Raw genomic sequence first — 22,813 nt, 5'->3', positions numbered from 1 at the left:
ATTTTGTTCTCCCTAATTTTTAATAAGCAATTTTGCCAACATGTTTACTGGAAATATTACAACATCTTCCTGCGCTGAGAAAACCCAAAGGGCCTATTTATCTCATTCTACTGTATTCTTGTTTAAACAGAGGGCCATGCTGAAACCAAAGGATTGCCATTTCCCCCAGAAGACAGGTCTAAGATTTGACATTATACAATAGCACGTCTGAGGGAGAGAAACGTCTTTTCTACAGGCCACTGAAGTCATCCTGAGCAAAAGGGGAATACCAACATCAAAGATGTACCGGGAAATGACAGTCACAGTCGCTGTGATTTAATAACCCTGGGTACAGGAACAGGAGGCTTAGCATCCTGATTCTATTTTCTGTGCATGCCACGGTTTGACATGGATTTGACCAAGTCAGGGCTAGGAACCCAAACAGCGTTAAGAAAAGCAAACTGAACTTAGGCAAAGACTGCTTTGTCCTACCTCAGACTGAGCCCTCAGGTGATCGGGCTCTGCATGCTTTTAATTTTACTCGATAGGGATATTTAAAAACACGTTCCTAGCACCAGCGAGGCTGGATCTCGAGCATGACACCGAATGTCACAGGCTCTTAGAGCGCAGGTCCTCCGGCCCAAGGCGGGGGACGGCGTACGGGGGACCCGCGGGTGCTCTCCCGGGAGAGCCGGGGCGGGCATTCCCCCCGCGGAGGCACGGCCGGGGGGTTCGGGGGCGGCCGGGGGGGGCTCGTCGTGCCGGCGGGGCCGCGCACAGCCCAGGGGCTGCCAGGGCCCAGCGGAGCGTGTGCGGCCGGCGGCGAGGGGAGGCGGGCGGGGAGCCGGGCGGGCGGGCGGGCGGGCAGGGAGGCTGGTGTGAGCTGTTTGGCCACCGGAGCCAATCGAAAGCTGGGGCTTGATCCTCTCCTCGGGCAGTGGCTGAGAGGAGCCAGTGCCGAGCTCCCCCCCTCCGCAGCCGGGACCCGGCGAAGCCGCCTCGCTCGCTCCGGGCACTGCGCTCCCGCAGCGGGCGCCTATGGGCATCCGCACCGCGCCGGGGCTGCACACCACCGCCGGCGGGCGACGACGGCGACCCCGCTGCACGCCGCGTCTGGATCTATAGCCGGCAGGACGGAGCGCGCCGCAGACCCATCCCCGCCTCGCTGCAGGTACGGGGGGGCGCCGAGCCGGCACCAGCCCGCGGCCGCCCGCTTGCTCTCCCCCATCTTCCTCCTCTTCCTCCTCGACCCCTGCCCCCCGACACCCGTCGCGGCGTTGACAGCGCGGGGCCGCCCCGCAGCCCCGCCGCAGTCTTCGGCAACCCCGCGGCGCCGCCCCCGGGCACGCTCCCTGAGCGGGCCCCGCCGGGGGCAACGCGGGGCCCCGCGGGCGTCTCCGCGCCCAAGGGCGCTGAGGTCGGGTCCCGGCAGCGCCGAGGCTCGGCGGCGTCGCTCCGAGTCACCTGCGGGGCCCAAGCCCCGTGGCGTCCCGTCCCCACGCTCCCCGAGGGAAAGCTGCATCAATATATATATATATATATTAAAAAAAGGAAAAGAAAAAAGAAGAAAAAATAAAGAGAAAAGCCGCCCACCCCCTCGCGCTTGAAACCTGTGCCCCTTTGTACCCTTCTTTCCTTGCTTTGGGTTAATGATGGGTTGTGATTATGAAAGCCCAGGAGTGATCATCTCCAAGAGTGAACAGCACTACTTTAAGTTGGGAGCTGTAAATCTGTACAAGTGCATACATACGCCGCTCATTCCTCCTGTGAATGACAGTAATGATCCAAATCCACGTCTTGTCTCACAAGGAGCGCCTGCCTGACTTTGTGCTGAAGCTAAGGAAATATTTGCACTCTCACAGGTCTTGCAGAATTGGAGTCACAGGTCCTGTAAAAAATTGCACTGGCATTTGGCTGAACAACTCTTTTAGCTTGCTATTGTGAAAGCTGTTATATAACTTTCAGTGGATTTTTGAGGATGAAATTAACAGCTCATAACAAGTTAAACCTTTTTTTGAGAAAGGGGGGGGGGAATCAACTGAATGAAAGCCCAATGACCACTGTCAGGTGAGCTTCCATCTTACCACGGCAGTGGCAGACATCCCCCGAGGAAAACCCCCAGGCCAGGAATCCCACAGCCCTCCTGGGAATCACCAGGCAACAGGTGCAAGAAGCGGCAGGGCAGTGCCCGCGCACGGCCCTAATTAGCAGGCTGCTTATCAGGCCGCTTCAAGGCTGTTTCTCACTAAAGCGGGGAGAAATCAGCGTGACTTCAGAGTCCTTACTTCCCGCCAGCGCAGATACAATACAGATACTGTGCTTCGTGAGGGAATTAATTTGTTGCTTGAACTCCAAGAAGTATGTGCTGCCTGGTATATTTTGACACAGATGCTTCACTTGCTAACCTTCGCGCATAATTTCCAGGCTGGCTTTTGCAAATACTGAGGAGAAACAATACTGTTCTAAGATTTGATAGCAGAGCCCTTAACAAAATAACTGAACAGAAGCAAGAAGTCTGGTTATTACTGGGAATCAGGGTTCAGTCTCAGTACCCAGGCTCAGAGCAAGGGACCTCTCTTTTCTTGCACAGTCCCCATGAACTGCCGTTGTCCAAGAAGGGCAGCAAAGTCTTAAATTCTGAAAGACTGTGTGATTACTGTGAAACTGAAGAGGGCAGACCTATTTGCTAGATGTGTTGTGGAATGAGGGACAGATTTAGCTGGTAGCATTTTGCTTTCTTGCATCTCCTGCTGCCCACTGTGCATGCAGAGCTCTGGTGCTTGGGGGGAAGTGCATCTGGTAACTGCAAGGTTTGCTCAACCTCCTGTGTGGGATGATAAGTGGCGTGAAGGAAGTGAAAAGCATCAGAAGGGGCTCTGAAAGGGTGGCACAAAAATAAATGCCATTAACTTCAGATTTTGAGCTGATTGGTTTAGCTGATCTATTTGCTTTTTGTTTGTCTTTCAAATAGACTGTCATGAAACATGACTTTCAGAGTGGAATAGAACAAATGCATAGGAAGTTGAAGAATTGAACTGAGGGGATTTTTGTTTCTTTCCATAGTACCAGGTGAGGGTAAAAAATAATCTGAATTTCCAGCTGAGGTATATAGATATGTGCAGTCCTGTGGAAACTGATGGGTTTCAGTCATCATTTGTCAATGTTTATGGAAGTGTAAATCAAGTAGATCTGGGCCATACCCTTTTGTAATAAATAGTTCAGTCCTGCTGTGATTTTTCTTGACAAACTTGGTAACTGGAAAATTCCAGTTTACCAGAATCTGATGCTTGAGCTAGAACTATTTCAATGTAAGTTTAGTAGCACTGCATGTAGAAGTATGAACCCAAACAGTCGAAGTCACCGTGCAGATTTACTGACACTTGAAGAGTCTCTTCAAGAGCTGCACAATAAGCTCTTTCACTTCACTCTCACAGATGCTCATGGGTGTGGTTGTGCATTTATATTAGGGTTGTGGTTCATATCAGGAGTGCTCTTTTGACGCCAATCTTACAGTTGTTCCCACTTACTGTCCATCTCCATATACCTCATGGTGGGCCAGCTGAATTCCTTTAGGCTGAATCTAAACTGGAAGATGTGCTTGAGTCATTGCTGGAAATTCAGTCCGTGGGACCAGACCAGAGCCAGCCTGAAGTAAAACCCTAGGAAATGCATTTAGCATTGACACAAAGTCTCCTCCACATAATTGTTTTGCTCAATATTTCTGTTCCTGTTGGGCTGTGCTGCTTGCTAACATAGATGTAGTCAATTTGCAGTGCTGATACACAGCACAGTTTGGAGCAGACACTAGCCATCTTTCCCTGGGGTGTTGGCTGTTCCCTGCTCCTGGCACCATTGCCTGCAGATGTGTTACCGAGAAGCTCATTCTGGCTCTGTGGAAGAGCACGACCCTGAAACCAACTGTGGCTGCCTTACTTGTATGAACACACACCGAGAACATTTCAGTTCTAAAAGAAGATGGATAGGTGGTAGTTGTGACTTTTTGTTTATATGTTTATTTGTTGGTTTTTTTTTGTTGTTTTTTTTTTTTTTTTTTTTTTTTGTGTGTGTGTGTTTAATAGTCTGTTATGTGATTGCAGACTTTTTTGAGTGAGAACTTCAGATAACACAACCTTGTGCTTGCCTGATGAATGTGAACACAACAGTTGTTCACAGAAAAAGACTACGGGTGCTTCTTTATGTCTGCTTCCCTGCCATTGGCCGTACTCTGGTGCGTGTGAAGGTTTACAAGGCTGTGTTTATGTTCCTCATTTCATTTGGAAGCAGTGAAAAATGTTGGCTTGAAATGTAAAAACTGTCATTTAGAAATGCAGTGCTGTGTTTTGTGAGTGCAGCATCTTGCCTGACTACATTTCCCATAACACACCAGAAACGTCCCTTTGAAGAAGGTGCAGCCTGTTCTGGCCATTCCTGTGCCCCAGCACATCAAGAGAAAGAGAGTGTGGCCGTACAGTCCAGTTGTCCCAGGCAAGTGGGAATATGTGATCCCCAGATAGATGTTCAGAAACATCCACTTACAGCTTCTGATTAAAACACTCTAAAGCGTCTTTGTGTGCAGTTTTCACTTTAAAGACGAAAACACTTCTCTGTTTCTTTGGTGACTTGGCTGACTTTTTTGCACTTTCTTGTTTTTCTTAGTTTGCTGTTATTCTGAAAAAATATTATAAATATATATACATATATATAGAAGATCCATTACATTTTGTATGAAAACTTTTCTAACTAGGAAATATATGATTAGAGCCATTAATGCTCAGATACTTTTTAGTCAATAGCAGATGTTTGTCATTCCTGCAAAAATTGGGCTTTTATTGACACTACAGTTTTATGCACATATTCATGGGGTTCATAATGTAAGTCATAGGGTTTTGTGTGCATCGTGAATTATATATATATATGTATATATATATCCTCCTTGTTCTGCATCACTGTGACTGCTCCAAACTGCTTTTAAAAAGCAGAAAATGTTGTGCTATTCAGAGCAATATGAATTGAAAAACAAAAGAGTTTTTGTTTTGTATTGTTTCTCAGATGACTATATTTCTATTACTAGAGGTTTTCTACTCCAAACCTTATTTTAGTAGAGTGCTATGGGGGGGTGAAGATTTTAAGATGAGTTATCTGGGTTATGCATATGCCACTTTGAAAACATGGTATTTTTTGTTCTCAGTGCATTAAGCCTTTTATGACTTTTATAAAAAAAAAATAAAAATAAAAAAAATCTTTTATAAAAAAAAAAAAAGATTTTTGAAGCCTGCTTCAGAAAGGGAAACAGACCTTAAGAATCTTTCTTGCTGTAAAACACAAGGCAGTCCATCTTTCAATATCCAGTGTGATACAATCATGGAAACTTTAGTTATAAACTGCCCTTTTTCAAAAAGTCATCTTACAGCATCTACCTTTCACATTCTTTTTTTTTTTTTTCTTGTGACTATAACCATGTTTATCTATGACATTTTGCACATATATTTTTTTTTCTGTTACTGTTGTCTTTATAAAGCATATACTAGTTATAGCAACATACATGTATTTTAGATTAGTCATAAAATTAAAGGGGATTTACGAAGGTCAGTGTTTTAGAGGCTATATTGCCATATAGAATTATATCATAAATATATTTTGTATATAGAAATATGCATGCTACTGTTTTCACTACAAGATTCTGTATAGAAACAAAAAGGTACATTTTTCCCATGTTAGACAGTTTCAAAGTCATTACTGTATAGGAAGTGAGTATTTGAAGAAACTATCATTTGTAATGAAACTCAGAGGAAATTAAAGTTGTGATGCATTCAAATACAAAAAGTCTCATAAAGATTACATTTCTGCCTATTTTGCATTAAGGAAGTGGGAGAACAAAAATACACTGAGAAAGGAAAATATATCATTTACCCTCCAAATTTCGTTTTGGAAACATTTTTTATTAAGTGTGATGGGCAATGCACAAATATAACATCAGACTGTGGATTTAATAGCAATAAATCTTAAAAATTTCCTAAATTTTTAACTTCTCTTAAAACTTGGAAACAACATTTTTACAACTCATGAAGAATGCATTATTGACCATGCCTTGTACAAACACTTGTTAGAATGGAAAGCTTTATTGTGCTGGTGCTACGAGTGAGCTAGCTGCCTCTCTTCATTTGTATGCAGTTTTGTTATGGATTACAGCCATGTATAGTCTATTCTATTAGTCTGCTTAAGTGCTGTTATGCTAGCGCTAAATAGCCTGATGTTCTACAGTAGTGCTAACCAAAAAATAAACAGCATTGTAAAAATTCTGCACGACTGTTTCTGGCAAGAAACTGCAGTTTTTTCCTGGTGCAAATCTCCAACCTAATCTCATTTCCAGTGAGGCCAAAACACTAGTTTGGCCTAGAGTTGAGCAGGATCCTGCCCATAAATCTGGCCAGTCTCCATACAGATAACATCTGGAAAGTAGTCATCTAAAATATGTGGGAGAGATTGGGACAGGGGTGTAAATAGTGGGTCAGAGCTTCTATCCAAACTGAAAACATCCCAGCTCTCAGATGTCAGACTTCCTTGCTCTAGGCATGTTTTTTGTTATGAACCATCTATCGTTTGTCAGTTTCTGTTCCATCAACATAATTTGGAGCTCAATGTCCTTTCTTAGGAACAAGAAGAGGTTGACAGCAGAGAAGATGGGAAATATGTGAATATATTCTGTGTTACTATTGCATGACTTAATGGATACATCCAGTAACATCTCCTAATGAAGGGAGAGATGGCTATCATTTGTATTTCTATTTAATTTGTTCTTTGGCTGACACCTTTCAGATTATGGCACACAATGGATTTATGCTAAGCATGTTTGTTGACTTTGGTCTATATTTTTCATTAATGAAGCCCATGGAAACTTTGCCCAATACTTCAGGGAGAACAGCTTTTGCCCAGATATTCCTAAATGTGAATACTTACAAATCATAAGCATCTTAGATTCTATGTAGGTAGGGCAAGATTGTTGATTTATTTATTCTACTCCTTATTGAGGCTGGTCCTTAAGTAAAATCATAGCCCCAGACTTGTGACTTCTTAATGGTATCTGAAACTGAAGATGTAACATAAACATTCAAATGTAACATAAACTGATTTTTAGGAAAATGTAAAGCTTTATAAACTCACAGGAAATATTTGAAAATAGCACCATTGTATGCTATTTTTGTTATATCTGATGACTCTTTTCCTATAATGTCTCTGAGCCAACTGAGAGAAGTGCATATGGCTGGAAGATGAGCTAGTTTCTGTGATCTGAAGCTATCTTGATTTGAGATTTCCAAAGTCCCTTCATTCACTTTACAGGATGTTATTCAACAGCTTGATCTATTTTTTTTTTTCTTTTTGTTTGTATTAATAACTGTAAGACAAATGCTACCTTGGTCTACCATAAATTCCTCCCAAATGAAGAGAAGCTTTAAATGCAATTTGTGCCATAACAAATCCATTTGTTTTTCTTTATCCACTTTTTTTTTTTTTTTTTTTTTAACTTCACTGCACTTGATTTTCTTTCTTCTTGATGGAGCAGTGAAAAAATACCTTCACAAGCTAAAGTTTATTATTTTCTAAATTCTACACCCCAAATGCCAGTTGCTTTATCCTTCAGCTCAGGTAGATTGCTTCCAGTAAAAATATTTTTATGTTATTGTTTTGGTAACTGAGTTTGAAAGTGTGATACTTGCAAACATTCTATTGAATACCTATCAGAAATTGCCACTTGACCCTTTATAAAAATAATCTTGTTTTGTTTTGTGTTGTTTGTGGATTTTTTGTTTGTTTGCTTGTTTCTTATTTTTTGTTGTTGTTTGTTTTGTTTTGTTTTAAATCTAATATTTTATAAAAACCTAAGCTTTTTTGGAAACAACTTTATTGTGTCATTCCAAGTCAAGCCTATTTTTTTTTTTTTCTGGACATCTCTAAGGTTTCTTTAAACGAAGGATATGATATTACAGGAAGAATGTTACTCTTGTTTGCCAGAGGGCCGTACTATGTTTACTATAATAGGATTAAAGGCAATTTGGAAGTCAACGCTAGCTCAGTGGGAAATTGATAAACACACATTGTACTTGCAGGAACACTCTGCCCAGTAGTATTAGGAAACTTATCGCTATTTATTTAGCAGTTCAGACTTTATCCGACAAACAGATTTGTTGTCCATTTAAGACTATGCCAGACTTTGAAAGACTTCACAATATGGATGTGATTTGCAGAATCCAAAGCGTTATCCTGGCATAGCCATCAATGTGGCTTAGAACTGGGATTCTCATACCATAGACTCTCAAACTGACGAGTCTGGAGCTTATGGATCCTGTTGCTTTCCAAAGTCTGTGGTTTGATTCCTGGCATTTTAAGGTAGGTCAAATATTATAGCCACAGTCATAAACAGTGATTTTCAGAATCTAAGCAAGCTAGACGAGGGTGTAGCTTCTTGGAAAATTTATTCTGGAAGAGGCAGACCCAGCAATGTCTCTGGATCCGTATCTGATATTGGCAGACTACCATTGAGAAGCAATGGTAGTCCAGTCTCGTATTTACTAATGTTTGTTTATTTGTGCCTTGGCCAATGTTTGAACTAGAGAGTGAATTCAGGAGAAAGAAAAGGCCACAGGGATGAATTTCCATTCCTAAATACATATTAAGAGGTCACCAGATACCTGCCTTTTTACACGTACACAAGTACAGTGTCTCAGTAAAATAGAATGAAGTAATTCTGCTATGAATGACATACATATGGAGGACATATCAACTGGATGCATAATCACAATGCAATACATAAGCTACTATTGTAAATGTTTTAATCACCTCCAAAGTGTCATTTGTAAAAGTGGTCAGCGAATCGCTTTGTATTTCTGAAAACCAGAAAAGGCCAGTGGACTTTTCCCATAATTTACAGGGAATTAGTAGGAACTGTAGGACAGAGGCACTGTTGGTTATGGAAACTACTGCTGTGAGCTGTTCATGCTGTGCAGTAATACAGTTGTTTGATAGACAGGGAAATCAGCTTATTTCTAAGCTGCTCTCAGCTTTTATTTTATTTTATTTTATTTTATTTTATTTTATTTTATTTTATTTTATTTTATTTTATTTTATTTTATTTTATTTTATTTTATTTTATTTTATTTTCATTATTACTATATATATATATTTTTTTTTTTTACAAAAGAGCCTAAAAAGCAAGGATATTTTGTTTTCTTTTATATGAAATATATGGATTTGTATGTTCTCCGTAAAGTCCCCCCAAAACACTAGCTTCTGCCATTCATATAACGTGCACTGTGAATAGCTAATCTACTCCCGAATATTCAAGTCTGAAAAAAACTCATTTGTTCTGTTCAACACAGTTGTTCTAAGAAGGAACAATTTCATTTCTCCTTTGTTCCTATCCCATGTAAAATAATCTTTAAAAAACTGTAGAATCACTGAAAATGACCTTTCCCAGCTATTTCATTATGATCTGAGCCTCTCTATAGCAATGATGGCCATGGTGCAGTCCAGTGTTGTGGAGCCTCTGAGACTGCCAACAAAAACAGGAATTTTCACTTTGGGTTTAGCTGCTCTGTTCAGACAGCAGAACTGCAGGCTCATGGCTGAGAAGTCTGTAACAAGGGTTTCCTGTCTCAAGAGATAAAGTTGTCTATGTAACTCTGCTGACAGTCTGGTCATGGGGGGCCCGAGTTCTTCTTCAGGTCTGTCCTGGGCAACTTCACCTGAATACTGAAGAAGTCTTTATCTTGCTTTATCATTAATCAAATCAAAATGTTGCCTATTTGAGCTCTTCTGCTTAGCTTCATCCATATAGATATGCTACAATCAGAGCACTTGCAGTTTGCTCCATTATATACAAATTGTAATTCAAGGCTGCGGCAAGTTGCCAGTTCATCTCCCCACTCGGACGCCAGCTTCATTTACTCGTATAAATAACTGTATAGCGGTCAAACATGATTGACTTAAGCTGTTAACTTTTTCTGAACGTGTAAAATATAGCGCGTTCGGGGTGCTAATGGAGTACTTGTTGTTTCTTTCCCCTCACACTGAAATTTAGCTGTATCAGTTGAGAATATTGAAACATATTTTTCACTGTATTTATCTTGGCTTTATGTTTATTCTTACTGTTTACAGGACAACAGAAAAAAAAAATCCTAAGAATCCATTTTTATTGTCATATAAGCATATGGATGGTTTGTTTTATATTAGTTAAAGAGACACTTCATTAGTCAATAAAAGTGAACTGTAATATAAGATATTTTGGTTATGAAGGACTCCAAATGAGATTTTTTTCCCCCAGGATATTTTTTCATTTTTCTTAAAAAGTGCTAACTACATTTGAAAACTAGCTTATTTTACCATGCCTCAAGTAACTCATCAAAATCTACTATAAGTTTGTTAACATTTTGACGCATGATGCTAACTTCTAAAATCAGTCAGATAGCAATGCTGGTGGACTTTTTCAAATAAGAGTCACAATTCATTTTTATTTTTTTAAAGTGCTGTCTTCTTGCTAGTTGTAAGCCTTTCCTGAATCTGCTGTGATGGACTTTTGCTTTCATTTCATGACCAATTTCTTCAGGGTGGCAAAACCTAATCGTTTCTTAAAAGCATTAATGGTCCAAGGAGTATTGCTTCCTTGTTATGATGCCTATGGCTATGGTGTCACTTTAGGCAGGCGAAAGTCTAAACTTGTGTTGAAGTGGTCATTCTGCCCTTGTCTCTGCTCCTAGGCACTTGGTTGTTTCTTAATTCTGCTATAAACTTTCTTTGTTACACCTGTCACAAAGACAGGTGCAATGGTACAATCTAAATGGTACAATCAAAATCTATGTGAAACTGGCTTATAAGCTGTGCTGCATGTGTTCAAAATGTTTTGTGTCCTCTAGCTGGCAACGCTAAGTGCAGAATATGGCGGCCTGAAAACCCCATTAATGCTCATTGACATTAGTAGTCTAGTTCAAGCAGCAGGTAGGTATACAGGCTCAGTGATGAGTGTGGAAGATCTCAAATGAGATTTCTATTGAAGAGACAGCCCAACAACCAGCACTCTTTTATATACTGAACAATGGCAAAGGCTATTGCAATCATTGTTTGAACTCATGGGCCTCATGGGTTGCTTTATAGGTTGTAAAAACTGTTACTGTAAATTAAAACTAAAAAAAAAAAGGCTATAATTCTTCTATTACAATGCTTATTACAGTGTTATATCTCTATATGAATATGAATAGTGTGTAAAAGAGGTTGCCATGACAGTATGTATAAATGTAAAAAAACAAATGATGTTTGCCTTACTGCAAGGCCTATAAGGATGTGAATTCTAATGCAAATTTGCACACACTGGATTAAATTAATTGCTCTACAGAGGAGTGGAACAGTGCTTTAATACAATGCAAAAATATTTTTATGCTTAAAAAAAAAGGCACTACTAACTATGTCTTCTATATAGTGGGAAGATCTGCCATTGTGTATTGCTCTGCTATCTTCATTTCTAAACTTGTGTATCCAAATTTTTTGTTCATGGTTTACACAAGGTATCTGTAAAGTGTGTTTTTTACTGTAGCAAAAGAAAGAGACAACAGTTAATCGCCTTCACATTTTTCTCTTTTCACTTTTCTCTTTTGAACCAGTATTTACTAAGCATATGTATGGTTGGAAAGAAAGGATTTGCTTCCGAAGAACTGAGTGATTCCATACATGGATTGTTTCTGAGCAATTAAGTTACACTTCTGCTCAGTGTGGTTTTAGGGGTAGCTCTGAGTTGACATCATACATAAATGGTAACTTTCAAAACAGCTATGTAAATACTTAGGTTTTATAATAAAAATTTCAATATAATTCTGCAATTATTCTATCATATTTTCTAAGTTTTTTTTTTCTTCAAATTTGCATATATTATAAATGTCAGAATTTATTTCAAATTTGAGTGAAACTAAACTAGTTACTTTGAGATGTGGGGTTACCCTATCAAAGATATCTTCACTAAAGATTTGAAATTAACACTTCTGAACTTCATTCTTTAAGAGTCACCTTATTTATAGCAAGATAAATGCACTTTCAGCTCTAATTGCACACAGCAGCAAAAACATTCTTGGGATAGCCCAAGTAATGTAAAATATATCTTATCTGGGAAACCTTGAAGGATCTATTTATTCAAGAAGATAGGAAAATTTAAGTGATGTATACTTACAGCCTAGATTTCAGGATATACAACTGCAGCTTGCACATTTTATCAGGACTCCCAATTTCTTTTAATTAAATAGAATTTTTAAAACATCATAAGCTATGCATTCACAGAGTTTGTAGGACAGATATGATGACATGCTAGAAGTATATAAAAGAACTTGAAAAGTATATTCAAGAAAAAAAATGCAAACAGATTAATGCCTTTACATAACAGAAAAAAAAAAAAAAAAAAAAAAAAAGGAAAAAGAAAGAAAAATGCAAATAGTAACAAGTGAAAAGCAAGGTAAGCTTTTAAGTGGTCTGTCAGCTTTAATTGCTGGTTAAATTCCAAACAGTTTATGGTTTCTGAGTATTTCTTTTATTCAACCAATTTTTTAACCACCTATAGGTTTTTTTATTCTTCATAAACTATTTTTTTATTTATCATAAACTCACTCATTCAGTAGTCATTTCAAATATTTTAAATGGAAAGTGAACACATTTCCTGAGAAATGCTTAAAAAGTATGTCTTTATTGTAAGATATCTGTCTGTAAGCTAACAATCTCTTAGGACATAATCCTTTTCTAGAGGTTTATACGTACCACTTGCTGTTGTTAAAGCTTTTTATCAAGAAGTCAAATAGGATCTATTCTTCTGCAGGCTTCCTTAGTTAGCATGTGTGAGGGAACTCACGTCTAACTGCTAACAGATTTTATGTTGAGTAACCTTTCCAAGTATTCATTGCATGTTAATTCTTGACAGATAAAATTACTTATTCACTATTGACTTATCTTTGAGGGATGATTTACTTTGTCACTATTTAGTCATCTTCATGGTATGTTGAGACAGCAGTGTCTCTTCAAATCATCTTATGGCATGACACAATTTCCCTGATACAAAGTTGTAGTTAGAGGTCTGTAGAAGAAATGTGAAGGGGAAAATGGAAAAGACAAGTTTTAGCATGTTTTTGAATCTTAAGAGAGCAGTAATTGGTGTCTGCAAAGAGGGTTGCACCTTTGTAAATTTTGTTTGCTCCTGCTTGTTGGTCTACTCTCCAGGACATGCTGGAAGCATGGGGAAAGAAAGGTTAAGTATTTAGCCATTTTCTCTTTCTCTTTTTTTTTTTTTTTTTTTTCTCATGGGATTAAGTTATTTTACCCAACTCAAAAAATAACTAATCAAGAATAACTGCAACATTGCCTGTCTCTCTGGATCACCTTCTCATATCAGCTTACTCTTTACTTAAAATATGCTTATTTAGCCCAACCTTGCATGCCTTTGACTTGCAATAAAACCTTGACACATGCATAAATTAAAGAAAAGAGCCTTTTGTTTTTATTCTGAGTGTTTCAGCTTAGTCTCAGAGTAACTTATGGAGAATCTGCATGTGTCTGTCACCTCTGGCACTGCTCAGATATGTGGAGAATAAAAGTAGCCTTTGCCTTCTTTCCTTCCACCTATTTTCCCTATGCAGAAAACTGTCTTATTATGAAGGTCAAATGACTCTACAAATAAGAATGTCCGGTTACCAGTTTGGTAAAATGGAGCCACAAACTTTTGCTTAATGGCAATTCACCTTAATGCTATATTTTAGAGTACTTAGACTTCTTCTGCTCAGCATTACAAAAGTGATCAAGAAATTTGCAGGGTTCTCATTCGGTGTGTCAAGCTGTGAAGATAGATTAGGTTGACTGAGTCTGAACTTGACAAGCCTTGCAGAAGGTAAGTGTTGAGGGAAAAAGATGGATGATAGATTGAGAAATGCTGCAGAACACTTCTTAATGCTCCCATCTTTGGATGCATGTGCTGAGAATTTCCCTCTGTAAGGAAAAGGGTGCAGCTGAAGGCTAGGGAGGATCATTATGAGGGCTGAATGCAAAGGTTAAGTTACACTCTGGAACTAAAGGTGATAAAATCCTCAGAGCTATAAGAAGATGTAATCAGATCTAAAGTACAGCTAGACACATTTTACACCCTCCCCCAACATGCAGTAAAGCCTTCACACAAGCACTGGTCCCCGGTGCTGGTGGCCAGAATGTCATAGTTCAGAGCTGGTGAGCCTTTCAGAGGCTGTTGGGATTTCCCAGGTACTTGTGAGGTTTTACAAATGATGATCACTGAACATGATTTTAGTACAGGATAGACACTGCTGTATAAACACTAATTTTACAAGGCTGAAGTTTGATTGGAAACTGTGTACACAAAGCAACACAGACACTAGATTCTTCATTGATACTGTATTAGTAGTGCATGAGGAGAGATTAGGATCAGCCTTTTTTTCTTTGATTTGCCTGCTACAGCCAAATGTCAAAAACTTAATCCTTGCAGCAAACCTGTACCAAAAAAGGCACTGGTGTTATGAACCACACAAATAATGCACACATTGTGGGAAAGTTACCATTAGCTTCAGAAAAATAGACTATTGTTTATTGCCATTGCTGAAATTGATCATAATGACTTAAGAAGGTCTGACATCTCTAAAGGAAACATTATAGGACAGATCATAATTTGGTTGAAGCCAGGGTTGTAAATCAGTCGGGTATAAGGTGATTCTGACTATACTTCATTGCTTTTCAGCTTTTCATATTAGCTTCCGTGGCAGTTGTACCACTAAAATGTTAAAGTTTTGTTTTTTTTTTAATAACAAATAAAAAAGTGTGTGTGGGGGGAAGTTCTGCTGTAGCTCTACAGTCAATCAGATATTGATCTACATGGAATACACTTGAACACTGGTAGGAGGTGATAGCAAGCAAGATGTTAATGATGATTTTTTTTGGCACAATGTAATTGCACTCAAGAGGAATCCCTGGACCCATGTTCTTGTATAGCACTGGTGTAAGGGGGAGGAAAGGAATTTGACTGAAGAAAACACAAGTGTGCAGATACATGGCTTTATGGAATTCACCTGAGCTTCCTGAGTGATTGTGCCAGTCTGTACATGTTTAAAAAGAGGTTAGTTGTTCATCCTTACAAGCACTTTCAGGGGATAACTTTTTAGCCATTGTTTACAGAACCTGTTCAGCTATTAGTACTCTTGTATGTCCAAGGAGTCCTGTAGCCTTGATTAGGGCTAACTAGTCTAGATTTATGTGGTGCATTACAGAAAACAGATGTTTGTGGAGTTTCCTCTCCCTGATCCTTTTCTTTTCTTTTCTTTTCTTTTCTTTTCTTTTCTTTTCTTTTCTTTTCTTTTCTTTTCTTTTCTTTTCTTTTCTTTTCTTTTCTTTTCTTTTCTTTTCTTTTCTTCTTTTCTTTTTCTTTTCTTTTTTAACAGATCAAGTTTAATTAATTAAAATGCAATTTCAGATTTACAAAAAAAAAAAAAAAGGAAATGTGATATTGAATTGAAAGATAATTTGTACTGGAATCACAACTTATTACAAGACTAAAAATATTGTTAATTTATTGTTTCAAATTACTTCTTGGTAATTTTTTTGGCAATATATATATATATATTTTTTTCATCTGTCTTGTCACAGTAACTTGTTTGTAATCATCTCTTGTTACTTCAGACCAATTGGGTATTTTTAGTGGTGGTACTTTTCTTATCCACATGAGCCTTGTGAATATCAAAGAATCTACCTAAAGACAGATCTTTACCTGGCTTGTGTATTTTCAACCTGAAGATTTCAGCATTAATATTCCAATGGAGTAAAATTATTGGATCTGTTGAAGTAAAATATTATTTTCTCTGCTTGCTTTAGTAAAGTCAATATTTATCATGTGAAAGCTATAAATGCATGCAAATAATATTTAGCTAAGTATTTACAGAGAACCATCCATCTTTCCTACCCTTTCTTTTATGAACTTACTGGGCACAGTAAAGAGGTGTGTTGGGGGCTTCTTGTTGGTAACAAACACTGCGGTATTGCCTAGTATTTCAGGAATTCTTGCAGTTTCATCTTATGCTCTACTGTAATAATATATCTCAGGATTCCATCTTGTATTAAACTCCTTTTGTTTCAATTCCTTGGAAATGAGGGATGTAATTCTTGTTAGAATGGGACCCCTTGATCATCACTTTGTCTTAAGTTATGAGATAATATAGTATAGCATTGGTTTAAAAACATACTGAAGCAATGGTCTTCTCAAAGAAACAACACTACTTAGAAGAATTGTGTACAGTTACTAAATAATAGCTTTTATTTTTTGAAGTTGTGCATAGATGAATGAGTTTCCTGGCTTTTAGGAAACCACACAATGCAATATCACCTCACCTCTATAATGTACTCAGAAATATTAGACTATACCTGGGTAAAGGAGGAGTTCCTCACAAAAATGTTGAAGAGATGCCTCTACTCTGTAGGCTAATTTTAGGGAATTAGGAAAAGAAGCAAATCAAATTTCTAAACGTATCTCAGTTTGGGGAGAATAAACAAGGCAGATGGGAAACTGAAATTTAATTCCAGTGTGTGTTTAGTGTCAGTTTGAGAACAACTTGATTTATTTATTTGTTGGGTTTTGTGGGAAAGGGAGGGTTCAACAGTGGATACATCTTCACAGGGTATTACTGTGATTATAGAACAAATATCATAGCTTCATGATGACAACTGTTGACAAACTATTCCACACCTGTTAATTACAGGTATTGCAAACAGAGAGGAATTTGGGTGTTTGCTGTCACGAGGACAATACAGATGTTTTGGGCTGTGTAAACTTCAGTGTGTTTGTCTCACATCTCTGAGGACATGATTGTGTCCATGTCTGGAGTTTGGATCAAACTATTAATGCCAGCATTCTCCAATATATCACTTAATGCCTGTCTCATCCACATTTGAGAGCAGATGAGAGTTATGAAAGTGCTCCTGAAACATTTTACATACCAAATTACATGCGAAAAAACATCCTGTGCCTTGTAGACCATGTCTCAAAAGCAAACGGCACACGTGAGCCAAGTTAGCTGTGCACAGCTTGACCAGCAGCTCTCGCTGAGGGTCTTTACCTATTGTTTTTGCCCTTTGTCCTTCTCTTGCTATCTGAAATACAATGAGAGGAGGTGGCCATTTCTCCATTCCCCCACCTATATACCTGCCTAATGGGCAAAAGTAACTATGGAGCAGGCAGTGGTACGCAGTGGCAGCATCTAGGCTCTAAGTGACAAACAGTGAATTGCAAAGGCCACCATCAAACATGTCTTGTTCAAATCAGTGAGCGGAGACCAGTGGGGAATATTCTGGAAGCCCCCATGGTGACACCACTAGGGCTGTGTGTCACAGTGCCCAGCCATGGTCCCCAGGATGGAGCAGGTGTTAGGTACATGTACTTCAGTTATGGTACCATCTATTCACACCAACTAATTCAGCAGTTTTGACTTGAAATCAGTCCTCAAATGTGGTTTAGGATAGAGTTAACAGAACAGAATAGTTTAGAATATTCAGTTGGAAGGGACCTTCAAAGACCACCTAGTTCAACTGCTTGACTACTCTGGGGCTAACCAAAAGTTAAAGCATGTTATTGAAGGCATTATCCAAATGCCTCTTGAACACTGATAGGCATAGGCCATCAACCACCTCTCTAGGAAGCCTGTTCCGGTGTTTGACCACCCTCATGGTGAAGAAATTTTTCCTAATGTCCAATTTGAACCACCCCTGGTTCAGCTTTGTGATGTTCCTGAGTGTCCTCCTGTCATTAATGATCAGGGAGCAGAGACCAGCACCACCCTCTGTACTTCCCCTCCTCAGGAAGCTGTGGAGAACAGGGAGGCCACCTCTCATCCTTCTTTTCTCCAGGCTGGACAACCCAGTGACCTTAGCATCTCCTCACAGGACATGTCTTTCAGCCCTTCTACCACCTTTTTTGCCTCCTCTGAACACTTGCAAGTACTGTAACGTGTTTTTTTTTAAAAACAAACAAACAAAAAAAAACCCTGTGTGTATGTGTGATTTATGGATATTTAAGGATACTTTAGACACTTATTTGCTAATGATTTATAAATGGCATTCTTATCCTTCAGCAAATAAACTGGGCAACACTTCCTCTAAATAATGTAAATTTTGGAAAACCCTAGGCATTCTCCAGAATGTTTTGGTCTCTATTGTCAGAGACAAATTTTTAAGTATTCTGTCTGCAGCAAAATAAATCAATTTGTCTTTGATCTGAAAACATCTTATAATATCTGCATCATAAACCTGGTAGGTTCACAATTAGTAGATTTCAGTGCATTAACCATGAGGATGGCTTTTAGTAATGGTTTAGTGAGCCCATAGTAAATGCCTCTATGGCTGTACTGCAAAAAGAACAATGTTTTCTTTCTATTGATAAGTATCAAGAAACATAAAAGTCTAGGAAGATAGGAAAAATTATAGAAAACTAGGCAAAAATGTATCAAAAGTTGGTTATTTGGATCACAATAATTACTCTATATAATACCTACATATATATCTCTTTATTTACTTGAAAAGGAATTAAAGGGACTCTGAGATGTCACCTACCTCATCTTCTGCTTGTTAGGACTCATTTTATCTAAATTAATTCCTGGGACATGCGGTGATTTTTTTTTCTCCTTTTGCATCACTTTCTCCTTAACAATTCTGATGATGAGTATACAAACTTAAGCAAATCTACTCCAGTGCCTGACTATCTGTATATCACGAAGTTTGCTAATAGAAATATCGTTTGAAATCATATTTTCAGGCACTATTGCATTTGCATACATGAAGCGTAAAAAAGATTTTTTTTCTCCTTCCTCTATGTGTTTGGAAAGTAGTAACATCACTCCTGTTGTCTTTGCTTCATCATAATCCCTGATTTCTGCAATCTTGCCACATTATTATAATTTCTGTGTTTATAAAAGGTCTCATTTCTCTTCCCTGCCCTGCCCCTAGAAATGTTCATGTTTTTCCTGAATCATGGCGCCCAGAACTGGCATATAGCCTGTTACTTTTCTGCATGCACTTGTGCAGTCATATTTTGAATCCAAAAATCAAACCTTGGTTTGTCTTTTATGTTCTTGGAAGATGACCATCAAAGTATGGTGGGTATAGATTTTACTTTTTTTCCCCCAGAGATTTACATATAAATAGTGTTAGCTTCTGCTTTGGGATTAATTATCTATTTAATTATTTAAGTTTCCAGGTAATTAGGAGTCTCTTGTCCTAATATAAGACATATTGGGACAGGCTGGTTGGTGACTGTGACCATCACTGTGAGTGGCATGACTGCACATAAAAACAATATGCAGCATGGTATGTATATATGGAAGTTGACTTATTAAAAGTTGCAACAGACTGTCATTGAAGTACAAAAACTAAGTCTTAATTTAAGAGGAATAAATATTATTTGAATAAATATTATTTTCTCCATTAACACTAGTGACAGGACCCACGGGAATGGGGTTAAGCTGAGGCAGGGGAAATTTAGGCTGGACGTCAGGAGGGGGTTCTTCACAGAGAGGGTGGTTGCACACTGGAACAGGCTCCCCAGGGAAGTGGTCACTGCACCGAGCCTGTCTGAATTTAAGAAGAGATTGGACTGTGCACTTAGGCACATGGTCTGAACTTGTGGGTAGACCTGTGCGGTGTCAAGAGTTGGACTTGATGATCCTTAAGGGTCCCTTCCAACTCAGGATATTCTATGATTCTATGATTCTAAGTTACTGATTAGAAATAAAATCAATAAATTTGAGATGGTAGACAGCTTTCCCCCATTTTAATACCATCAGACCAGAACTGCAAATTCATTCAACCATGATAACATTTTCACCTCAATTTTAATTACAAGCATGTAGGGTGTGTTCCCTGATGCTTATGACTTTCTGTTGTGTAGGGTTATCACTCTTTTCTTCTAATATCTGGTAACTCCAACAGGCTTTTGGATCTGATCTTAATACAGGACATGTATTAAGTGTTTGCTTAGCTTCTTTAGTGCTAGTTTAAGGCTCTATTCCCTTAATCAGAAAGTAAATTACTAAAATGGTGTGAATTCATATCTGTACGAGAGCTTGGCCCACTCTGTTGACCATTAAGTATATTATATTTATGCATATATCCAACTATTTTTAGCTGAAAAACATTAGCCTGTGTGGCACACACAATCCTCCCCTTTTTTGGAGAACAAAATGCCTTTGTTTGGTGACAGGGGAGAAGCTTAATGCACATGTTCTGTGCCCTTTGGATGGTCTATCATTGTGGTATGTGTGGCCTTTGACTGGACAAGAGAGATACAAGCTGGTGCCCCTTCGGCATTGAAGACTTCATCTTAGGCACTGCTTATATGCTGTTTCAGCATTCTCTTGAATGAATTCTGTAAAACATGTCTTTTGTCTCCCTTGTTCATACATTAGGATCCTCATTCCATATCTTATCGTGTCATATGTATGCACAATTTGTGCTTTTGCCCAATGAGGGAAAAATGTGAATCCACATTGTAAATTCAATAACCAGAACAAGTGAACAACTTTGGTTATGGTTCTGGTGCTCTATTATGAAAGGGAGGTTAGGCAAATGTTTGCATTCAAATTGTGTTTTAAGTTCTTATAGATTTTTTTTTTCCAGGTCATTAACTAGCAGATTTCTTCAGTCTCATAGGCTTTTTTAGCTCATCTGTTACCTGGAAAGAGAGTGGAAAACTATTTAAACTATTTCCCTCTAACTTCTTTCATGACGCCACATCTTTCTTTCTTTCTTTCTTTCTTTCTTTCTTTCTTTCTTTCTTTCTTTCTTTCTTTCTTTCTTTCTTTCTTTCTTTCTTTCTTTCTTTCTTTCTTTCTTTCTTTCTTTCTTTCTTTCTTTCTTTCTTTCTTTCTTTCTTTCTTTCTTTCTTTCTTTCTTTCTTTCTTTCTTTCTTTCTTTCTTTCTTTCTTTCTTTCTTTCTTTCTTTCTTTCTTTCTTTCTTTCTTTCTTTCTTTCTTTCTTTCTCCTAAATTTAAGAGTGTTCAATTTTGCAAAGTGTGAATTGCATGGGTATGTAGCATCTTTACAAAAAAGAAGAGCCATCTCACCAGCTCACCATCTCAATTGTAGATTCTGGATTGGGCATGGAGAATCCAGCAAGGGGTGGTGTTAGGGCAGGGAAGGTGAGGATGGCAGGTGATTAATGGAGAAAGAGTGAAGGAGAAAGCCTTATTACTTCATATATCATGTAGATTATTCCTATGCAGTCTATCCAGGGGTTGTGTATAGTCACTTAAAACTCCAAAGCCTTTGGGGAAGAAACCTTTCAACTTACAAAGTAAGACACTCAAAGGTCAAAAAGTAGCATGCAGCAGATAGACTACATGTTTTTTCTTCCATCTTTAACATTTAGTTTTGCACTATAATTGTGGAGCTTATTTTCAAGATAAGATATAAGATCCTCTTTTTAAGAATCGTGTATCTATTGAGGAACTGAGTTAAATGGTACATACCTCTTCTGGAAATCTAGTTGTAAGTAAGAGCTGTAATGTTTGTTACCTGCAAAATACAAGTCCTTGTGCCTTTCTAGCAGAATGAGGTTCTGGCAGAGTCATTTGCCTCAGCCATTGTGCCCTGTGCCCATTTGAATACCTTACATTTACCACCTGGCTTCAGATGGCCACTGTGGAGGACTGTGCATCTCCATTAGGGTCTGTCTCTGATGTGCCATCCTGTGCAAACACATTAGATGTCCTAGGGCATCTGGAATGATATTAGTGTGGTTAGACAGCTGAAGACCATTTAGGAGATGATATAACCTTCACATTCTATTATTATTATTATTATTATTATTATTATTATTATTATTATTATTATTATTATTATCATCATCATCATCATCATCATCATCATCATCATCATCATCATCATCATTTTATTTTCTCACACTGCTGTGGTACAGACTGTAGTCCTACCACCACGCTGTTTAGACATAAAGACCATGCATCCCATACAGAAGTCAAAAGCATGCAGCTCTGTCAGTCAACGCCACCTTTATCAGCCACACCCTTTCAGCTACTTTAGCCTTCTCCACCCTGAAACAGGTAGGTTGGGTGACACCATTCCCAGGCCCCAGTTTGGAGGGAGTATCAGGGTGTGGTGTCACAGCTGGTTGAAGGCAGCCTGGCACAGGGGCCCCAGCGGTGCTACTGATCTTGTAGGCAGCTGGAAAGCCGGTCAGCAAAACAACAACAAAAAAAGTTGTCAGCTGGATCAGCGAACTTATCTTGCTGACTGTGTGGCTGCTTGGTTGTTAGTACTGGCACAGAGTGACTGAGGAGAGAGTGTGTGTGTGTATGCATGCATGCTTATGCGCTAGGCAGGAGAGGGTGGAGGGAAGGTGGTGCAAGTGCGGCTAGGGGCAGGGGGACCTTATATGTCTCACAGATTAAATTAATTAAACTACACCCCAGCTGGACTTGATATGACAGCATGAGATGATTTAAGCTTTATCTCAAAGGGGCACAGGTTACAATTAGAAATATATCCAACTGACATTAATCGCTGTTTTGGTTATTTCTCAAGGTCAAACACAGGGTTTTCTCTGTGCTATTACTTTACTTGAAAGTGGAATTGTGCTGTTCTGCTGAGTATATGAATTTGAACTCACATTCTGAAGTATTCTTATCAGAATGTAAAATTAAGAGAAAAAAAAAAAAGCATAGGTTTTCATTCTTTAGGTGTGTGATTATTTTAATTTAGATTCAGAAAACTGGGGAAAAAATGGCTATTTTAATATGTTAGAATGATAAAATTCAGG

At 38.6% G+C, this 22,813-nt stretch overlaps 1 protein-coding gene across 1 annotated transcript in view; it reads left to right on the top strand.

Moving 5' to 3' along the window:
- Positions 1 to 987: 987 nt before the first annotated feature.
- The window catches only part of GREM2 (gremlin 2, DAN family BMP antagonist), a 40,301-nt gene continuing 18,475 nt past the window's right edge, over positions 988 to 22,813 (top strand). Inside the window, exon 1 of the mRNA XM_084285242.1 lies at positions 988 to 1,150. The gene's annotated coding sequence lies outside the window, so the exon portion shown is untranslated. The remainder of the gene's footprint in view (positions 1,151 to 22,813) is intronic.

This window comes from Netta rufina (genome assembly GCF_964035555.1).
Source record: "Netta rufina genome assembly, chromosome: 3".
Classification (NCBI taxonomy): domain Eukaryota; kingdom Metazoa; phylum Chordata; class Aves; order Anseriformes; family Anatidae; genus Netta; species Netta rufina.
Note: the sequence above shows the minus strand (reverse complement) of the source record. Positions and strands in the feature narration are given on the sequence as shown.